Below are 8,626 nucleotides of genomic sequence, written 5' to 3'. Positions count from 1 at the left end.
GGTCAGGAGAGGTCTGCCACGCCATGTGGTCACCTCCGGGGCAGGCGGGAATCGAACTCATGCGGAAGCGGCTTTAGATTCTCAATGCTGTGCTTTAACCCGCTGCGCCACCAGGGAGGGCCTATGCAGGGTCATTTTAGTTTAGGATATTCCTTAAATATTTTATCATCTCTAAAACTTTGGTTGATGAAGTCCCACTCATCTCTTTCATAAGAGGGAGGAGGAAAAGAATCCATTAGTCCATGCAATTATTCAACAAATCTGCTTTAAGACAGACATTTTTAGACAGGCATTCCTTGACCATCTTTTCGAAAAATTCTCCATTAGTTTACTTCTCTCTCTTGTCCCTTCCTCTACTTTATTTCCTTCATAGCATTTACAACTCTCTTAAAATATATTTTTTGCTTACATGTTGATAGACTGATATCCTTACCACAATGTAAGCTCCCAGAGAGTAGGAACTTTGTCTTTTCTGTTTATCTCCTGTAGACACTCAAGTTGTGGAATTAGGAATGACAATTCTATCAGTCATTTTGTTGGGATCTGGAATACAGTGTATGAAAAAGACACAGTCTTTTCTCTTATGGAACTTAATTTCAAATAACCCAAAGCACTGACTCTTCACAGACTGGTCTCTATTTGCTGTGGAGAAATCTGCAATTCAAACCTAGCGAGGAAGGGGGCAGAGAAAATGAAGCAGGAGCTGCCTGAGGGCTGAACTGGGATGGTCCCTGCTTTGGATTCACTCAAGATAAAACCCAGAGCAGAACGAGGCAGATTGGAAATAGGAGAAACGTGGAGAAAAGTTTCAGTAAATCCATTTTTTTTAAAGTTTCATTTTTTTCTCATCGTTGTAAGAAAGTGAGAGCCACCTTGCAAACTTTGTGCTGGTAGGAACCTGGTCCCTTCAGGATCAGCAGGGAGGTGCCATCTGTGATTTGAATTGGGGACCTCTGCGTGGTGGGAGGGCAAAGCTTTGCTTTCTAAGCTAGAGAATTTATATGAAAGACAGATGAAGAAAAGTTATTACTGTGTTTGGAAATAAAGTGTCTCATTTGAGAAGAGTCTTTGACAAGCACATGACAATACTAGTTCTGGTGGGAATGGGGTGGGGGCAGAGAGAAATATTCAGATTTGGGGAATGGGCTGGGGTAGGAGTAGGGAGTAGACATAAATAGATGCAGGAAGACCAATGAGGAACCAGTTAAGGTCACCCAGTATGACCCATATGGGTCATACTGTTTGCTTCTAACTTTTGCATTTCAAGTGTTTTTTTTTTTTTTTTTGAGATTCTGTACCAAATATAAAAAAGTAAAAAAACAAAAGTCATACTTTGAAGACTTATCTCCTTTGTGAGACAAAAAGGGGAAAATTTGAATAAGAATCAGGAGATATTTCGAAAAAACATGTCAGAGAAAATTTGAGAAAGTTTGAAGGATTGACAAAATGGAGCCATTAATTGCAAAACACCAAAAGAAATTCAGGAATACTAAGTCAAGGAGAACATTATATGACAGAAGAATTTATCTAGTCAGATGAGTAAGAAAGATGAAAAAGACTAAGAATGACAAATACAAAAATTGAACTGAAGAAAAATATTGAGAAACAGAGATTTTAGAGATTGAGGGGTCAGAAGTTGAGAATGAGAAAGTGAGAAAATGATGAATCATTATGAAAGAAAGTTTTGAAAAAGACTTCTACTCTCTATTCTCTAGAGTAGAAGAGGAGGAAGAATCAAGGAGAGAGAAGGAGGAAGGAAGGAAGGAATAAACTGTCAGCAGAATTCTCAAATTAATGAGTTCCATACTCAATCTATTATGTGAGATTAAAAATGTAATAAATATATTTTGAGGCAAAGAATATTTGAAAACATTTACAATTAATTGACCACCACTAAAAGAACTACTAGTGATTCTACATCAGAAGAATAAAACTACTCAGGAAAAAAAAAAAAGCATGAAAAAAAGCAAAGATGATCAAAGAACTTTATAAACATAAGGCTAAACCTAAATATATACTTGTGAGAAAAAGGATTACTTTTTGTACATAAAAACAATATCTAAAATATAATGAAAAATTAAAGATGGGGAATTCATTGCTAAAAATCCAAGGAATATTTTATTGTTTGGGAGAAATATAGGGAAACTGATTAATTTTTTTTTAAAGATTTATTTTATTTGTACATACAGAACTGGGGTACAGGCCAGAGGCTCAGGGGTGGCGAGAGGCTTCACCAGAGACAGAGTGGGGAGCAGAACAGGCAGATCGACAAAGTACACTGCTGAGGGGAGCAGTGGATGGGCCAGGAGAGGTCTGCCAGCCATGTGGTCACCTCCGGGGCAGGCGAGAATCGAACTCATGCTACAGTAGCTGGCCACAGCTTGCTAGTGCTGATGCTTAATCCTGCATCATCAGGGAGGCCCACGTGGTCATTTCTTAAGATTGATTGTTATGTGAAATCTGAAACATCTCATCTCAATTAAAGTCTCATAAGCAGTTATATTAAATTCCATTGGTCTACATTGTACTTTGAAAGGATCTTTACTCATACATGATTTTATAACATGATGACTTGAAAAATATTGGTTTATTGAAAAATGAAGTACTAGTAAATCGATTTCACTGTACATTTAGGATAGCATGACCATTAAAAAGCAAAATAACATCTTAAAAATATTATTTTGAAAAATTTGACTTTAGGGATCCTAAAGTCTAAAAATATCTCAAGGACCCCCAATAGCCTCCAGCATTTACTTTGAGGATTGCTGTCTTAGATTATTCAATTTTTTCCACACTAATTGCCTCTCCTTTCTGTCTCCATTATCCTCTTCACTCCCCGTCCCTTTACCTCTCACATCACGTCCCTGCCCATAAACACTCTCCAATCAAAAATAACCTATATTCTCCTCCCACTGACATATCCCTTCCCTATTGCCAGTTATTTCCAAAGGGACAATAAAGCAGGAGAGAAAAATAAATAGGTAAAATAGAAATTTCTTTCAGAAGGAAAACCACAGTGCTAAGAAAGAAATATTTGGGAAAGAAAAGGACAACTTCTACTACAAATTCATGTTGTTTAAACTGAGAAAACACATGGTGTAGATATTGAATTAAGAGGTAAGTAGGTGATAATAGTGGGGATGTATGCATACCAACAGCTGGAAATAGGCAGCTCAAAGAGAAAAGGGAAAAACTCGGTTAGTCAAGACAAGAATACAAGAGAATAGCTACATACCATATATCTTAAGTGTTTAAAAGTTGTAAAACAAGTTATATTCCTGTCTACCTTAACAGATCTTTCTGAAATTGAGGAAAATTTACATTCTGAATTTGATTCTTTGACATTCTACATAAGAAATAGTACAGGAAAGAAATTAACCCAGAAATACTCATATTCCTATCCTTGTTTCATGGGCAAAGTCCTGGCTCTGTTGACATTCCTTGACCAATTGTCAACCCTTGGGCCACAAATGTGCACGTTAACAATATGTTCTATCTTCATGTGGATGAATTTAGGAAATAGACTAAACAGGTAAGGGCCATTTGACAGGAAATCATGTGGTCCCTGGTACATGAAGTATGATTTAGAAGGGGACAAATATTTCAAGTGGTCATGGCACTTGTGCTGTGTATTCCAGGCCCAGTGAGGAGGGGCACATAGAAAATCCAAGAAAGCCCTTATTAAACTTTGCTACTTTCAGTCTTACTTGCAGGTCAGTAATAACATTATCTGTTAGCTTGTTAGAAATGCAGGATCCCAAGCTCTACCCCAGACACTCTGAAACAGAATCTGCATTTTTAACAAGCTTTCTAGGTGAGATATATATATATATATATACATATAAAGTTTAAGAGTCATGGAACTACTTTAAAGGGATTCATGACAAGGGCTGCTTTTGCCAAGCTCTCAGGGTAGCAATGCTTTTGTGCTCTGAGCTTATGCCAGGCTCAACGGACATGTGGGATTTATCCCACCTACACTAGTGAGTCATGGAAAGGTTCTGAGCAGTGGGGTTACTTAGTCTGAATTGTTTTTCTAAATAACAACGGTCCCAATCTCTTAATTGCATTATATTGCAACAAGCTTTGTGAATTATAGACTCAATGAGTCTTCATTACAGCTGTGTGTGGCTGAGATTATTATTTTTCAGCCAAGATAACAGCCTTTGGGAGGTGAACACACTTTTTCTTTCACAGACATGTTATTTGAGTAACCTGACACTCAAATCCAGTGAAATTGAGTATTTACTATTGGTAGAAGAGAATGAGCTCACTACTCTCCACCTCTTTATTCCAAGACTCACCAATGCAGTCCTCTTGTGTCCAGATGGATAGAGGGACCCTGGAGATTCCCCAGAACCACTCATCGTAGCATTGACATAATACAAGACCACATTGGTCACAGTGAGTACAAGAGTCCTCTGTGTTCCCTCCTGTCTCAGCCCATTAACCAGGGACCCATAGTCCTCCTCAAGAAAGGACAATATTCAAGTGAATGCCAAGTACCTCCGGCTCTGACTGAATCCTATTTCCCAGGGTGGATTAACTGGCACAAAAGTAGGTTGCCTTGTCTGGTTCCTCAAAGATGGCAGCTGTCAAAACAGAATTAAACCTAAAGAATTTTATTAAGGGAAATGTCTGTGGGGAAATGGGGAGGGAGTCATGGGAAGCTGGGAGAGTTATCAGACACCTATAAAAATCTGACCCCTAATGAAGGAGAAGAGAAGGAAGAACATGCCAAACTACCGACCAGTCTAAGGAGCTAATGAAGGGTGCACAGGACCCCCGCCCCTGTGAAATTTTTAGTTGCAACTTCTTGTGACTTTCTATTTCAAAGAAAAACCAAACCACTAGATGTGACATTTTTGCTTTCAGAGTTCAAATATACTTCAAAAAACTTAAAGGAAAACAAATCTTTTCATTTAGTCAGATAGTTACTTAATTTCTCTCCAGCCTGAAGATCTTCCTTTAACATTTTCAAAGCTTATTTTTTTTACTTACACTGAAGATATATTTCTCTAAGGTATGAAATATGAACATTTCCCAGTTGTGGTAAAGGCTCTGGAGGTTAACTATGCACCACAGTCATCACAGCAAACCCAGGCCATTGAAAACATTGTTTTCCATAGAATAACTAACTTCATCAGCATCCCTTTTGCACATAGGATTTCCATTCCAGATCTCAGTACCCCTGAAGGACAGAATGGCCCCAGGGTATTTCCAGGCAGACCCTTTTATCAACATGCACGATTCCAGCATAAGTCCAGTACCTCAGGTTCCAGCTATTCCCAGTGAGTGTAATTCCCCTGTGTCCCTCTTTAATTGTCACCCTCTTCTTATGGGATCCTATAATTGCAGTTTGAATTTGTTTTAAAGAAGCTATTGATTGTTATAACCTTTTTTTTCTCAAAAAATATCTATTCAAAAAGCATTCCTATCATAAAAGGGGAAATTATCAATTTCATATGAAAATCAACTACCTTTGTCTATGTTCAACCACATTAAGACAGATAAATTGAAAACCAAGACATAGAGCAAGTGAGAGTATTTTTCTAGGAGAGAAGGACTGACACATAGGGAGATACAGATATGGAAAGCCCCTTAAACCGGATACAATTCTGATATGTGAGTTTTTCCCCATGCCAAGCAATTCTTTTAGACCAGCTGTGTACAATTCACCTGAATTCTGAAACTTTACCTGGAGAGAACTTTGGATTCCACGAACTAATTGCTATGTTTCACAAGACTGCCCCCACTTAGATGCCAGTGCAATTTCCTCATATTGCCTGTGCTTCTGAATTCACCAACTATGCATCACATATTTCTACCAACCCCATACCTGGGTTAGATCAATTTGCTAGAATGGCTAATAGAACAAGGAGACCAGTTTACTCACTAGACTTTAATTTTATTACAAAGACTACGAAAGAATACCAACAGCTGGATGAAGTAATACATGCACACTGTAGTTCTGGGCATCCCATCCTTTGGGATTTTATGCAGGCTTTATCACATAGGCACAGTGGGTTATACCATTGCTGCTGGTGATCAATTCAACCTCTAGCATCTCATCCCTCTGCAGAAATCAGATGGGATTGAAAGTTCCAACTCCATTCATAGTTCCCCTGGCAACCATACCTAGCCTTAGGTGTTTTTTCCAAAGTCACTTCACTAACACAAACCCAATAATGGTTTCTTTTTTTCTTCTACTTTCTTTTGAAATTTAGGTTAGAGTTTCCACATATTTTGTAGGCATATGAGCCACAGGTACATTATTCTGTCTCTTATTTTCCCTTTTGATAATAGTGATCATTTCTGATGGGCAGTTTTTATGTGAAATGAGTTTTTCTATGCTTTCATAAATGAAGGATGAGCCAGAAAGATTTTTGTTTCCTTTTTTAAAAAATATTATACTTTTTTTTTTTTAAATATCTATTTATTCATACAGAACTGGGGTACAGCCAGAGGCACAAGTGCAGTGAGAAGCTTCACCAGAGAGAGAATGAGGAGCAGGACAGGCCTACCAGCAAGAACACTGCTGAAGGGAGCAGTGAGCAGGTCAGGAGAGGTCTGCCAGGCCATGTGGATCACCTCAGGGGCAGGGGATCCAATTTGCACTAAAGCAGCTGCAGCCAGTCTGCAGCGCTGTGTCCTAACCCATTGTGCCACTGGGAGGGCCCTGGTTTCCTTTTTTTGTGAAGTTATCAAGCATTGATTTGTTTCCTCTAGCACCACCTTTCATCTGAACTTCCCCTTTCTTTGTCTCTGTATTTTGCATTTAGCCATCCCAGCCAAACACAAAAACACAAGTATAATTTTTTCTCTAATTCAGTTTGGGTTTTTTTTTTTTAAGCTTCACTTTGTTAGTTTCATATGGTCATGGGTCTTGGATTATATACCTACTTTTTAAATCTGTCTGAGGTTCTTCTCTACTCACTCACAAAATGAGGACTGCAGAACTACTGTTAGTTTCAGATGTCTTTCTCAGAATAGTTCACTGAACTTTTCAGTGTCTACATAGTAATGTTTAAGGGATTCTCTGCCCAAGTCCTAATGATTTCCTGCTGTGTATAGATAAGTAGAAAGTTGAACCAATAACAAGATCCGTTTGAAAAAGCAAGGAAGGAAGGACTTATCAGTCTAGATTGGTTATTAAACCAAGATATGAAGCTAAAACTTAGATGCAAAAAAAATGATCAGTGATGATTACTTATGGTTATTTAAAGGGGTAGTATTTCAAGTAACAAAGAAGCAAGTTAATAACTTGAGAAAGCCAAAACCATGTACCAAGGTCAGTCTTTTCCCTCTTTTTTCATTTCCTGTAAACTTTTTGCTTATTTTAGTTCTATGTGTTCATTAATTTATTTTTATCTTGTTTAGATATACAGAAAATGGGATTAAAAAATTTCTTTTGTGCTGAGACTGGCTATTTACTATGTCATCACTGTTTTATTCTTTTTTTTTAGGAATTAAATTTTTTTGGGTTATTCAACTTCCTTTTTTGTTTGGAGACAATATACATGATCATATCAAATGATGCATCCAAAAGAATATTCAACAGAGAAATATTAACAACATTACTATTAAAGGAAATAAATGGCAAGAATACCCTCTTAGGTAGGGACTGTGTAGCACTATACTGGTACACCTACCAAATAAAGCAAAATTAGTATCACAAAGAAGCATGCAACTCACTGTAGTGTCAGCCACCCAACGTCTTTATCGACTGGATTCCAAACTGGTTCAGGGAAGTCATGGGTGAGTCACAACTTGGGCTTAAGTTACAAGGGGGTAGTGTTCATGGAATCACTCCCTCTCCATCTGTGCTCTACAGTAACATGGAAGAAATACCAAGGTCTCACCTTATTCACCCGTAGAGAGCAGGAAGAGTTGGAGGCTCTGTTTGACCACACCATGTTTCCAGATAAAATTCTCCAGAAGGACCTTGCTTAAACTTGATCTATCAGAGTCAACAGTAAAGGTCTGTGTGATTCCCTGTTATTGGTAACCCTTCCAAATTACATGCTGTTGATAAGTCTGGAAAGTCTCCATAATACAAAATAGCAGCATTACATTCACTGAGTACCTACTGCGTGCTAGACCGAACTTGGCCCATTGCATATGTTGACATCACTATCATCCAGTTTAAAAGATGAGGAAAACTGAGGTTCAGTGATGGGGTTAGAATATAACTGGAATTAGAAATATAGAGATTTTTATCTTGTAGAGCTCAATAAGGAAGAACTCTTATCCAGACACCTCACTTAGAGCTTCTGGAAAAATTCTTACAAATCTGTTCGCTCATAACATTACCAACAGACAAATTACTTCCCCCAAACTCAGTCTGCCAAGACCAAAATATTTTTGTTAGAGAGTTCCTCACTGTGGAGATTTTCTAATCTTTGAAAACCGTTCAATTCAAATTCCATACTTCCCTCTAGATCCGTGAAGCTTTTCTTCTCTAACATTTGGCATCCTTTGTCTCAACCCCCAGCACAATCTCTGAAACATGACTTCTATCTTGCCTTCTTTCTCTGGGGTTCCAGTCCTGACATCTCTCTGTCTGATCGACTCCCTCATATCTACCTCTGCTTGTTCAGAACTCAGCGTTATGGTGCGTTAGAGA

The sequence above is a fragment of the Condylura cristata genome, unplaced genomic scaffold, assembly GCF_000260355.1.
Source record: "Condylura cristata isolate star-nosed mole 26May11 unplaced genomic scaffold, ConCri1.0 scaffold00003, whole genome shotgun sequence".
In the NCBI taxonomy this organism is placed as follows: Eukaryota; Metazoa; Chordata; class Mammalia; order Eulipotyphla; family Talpidae; genus Condylura; species Condylura cristata.
Note: the sequence above shows the minus strand (reverse complement) of the source record.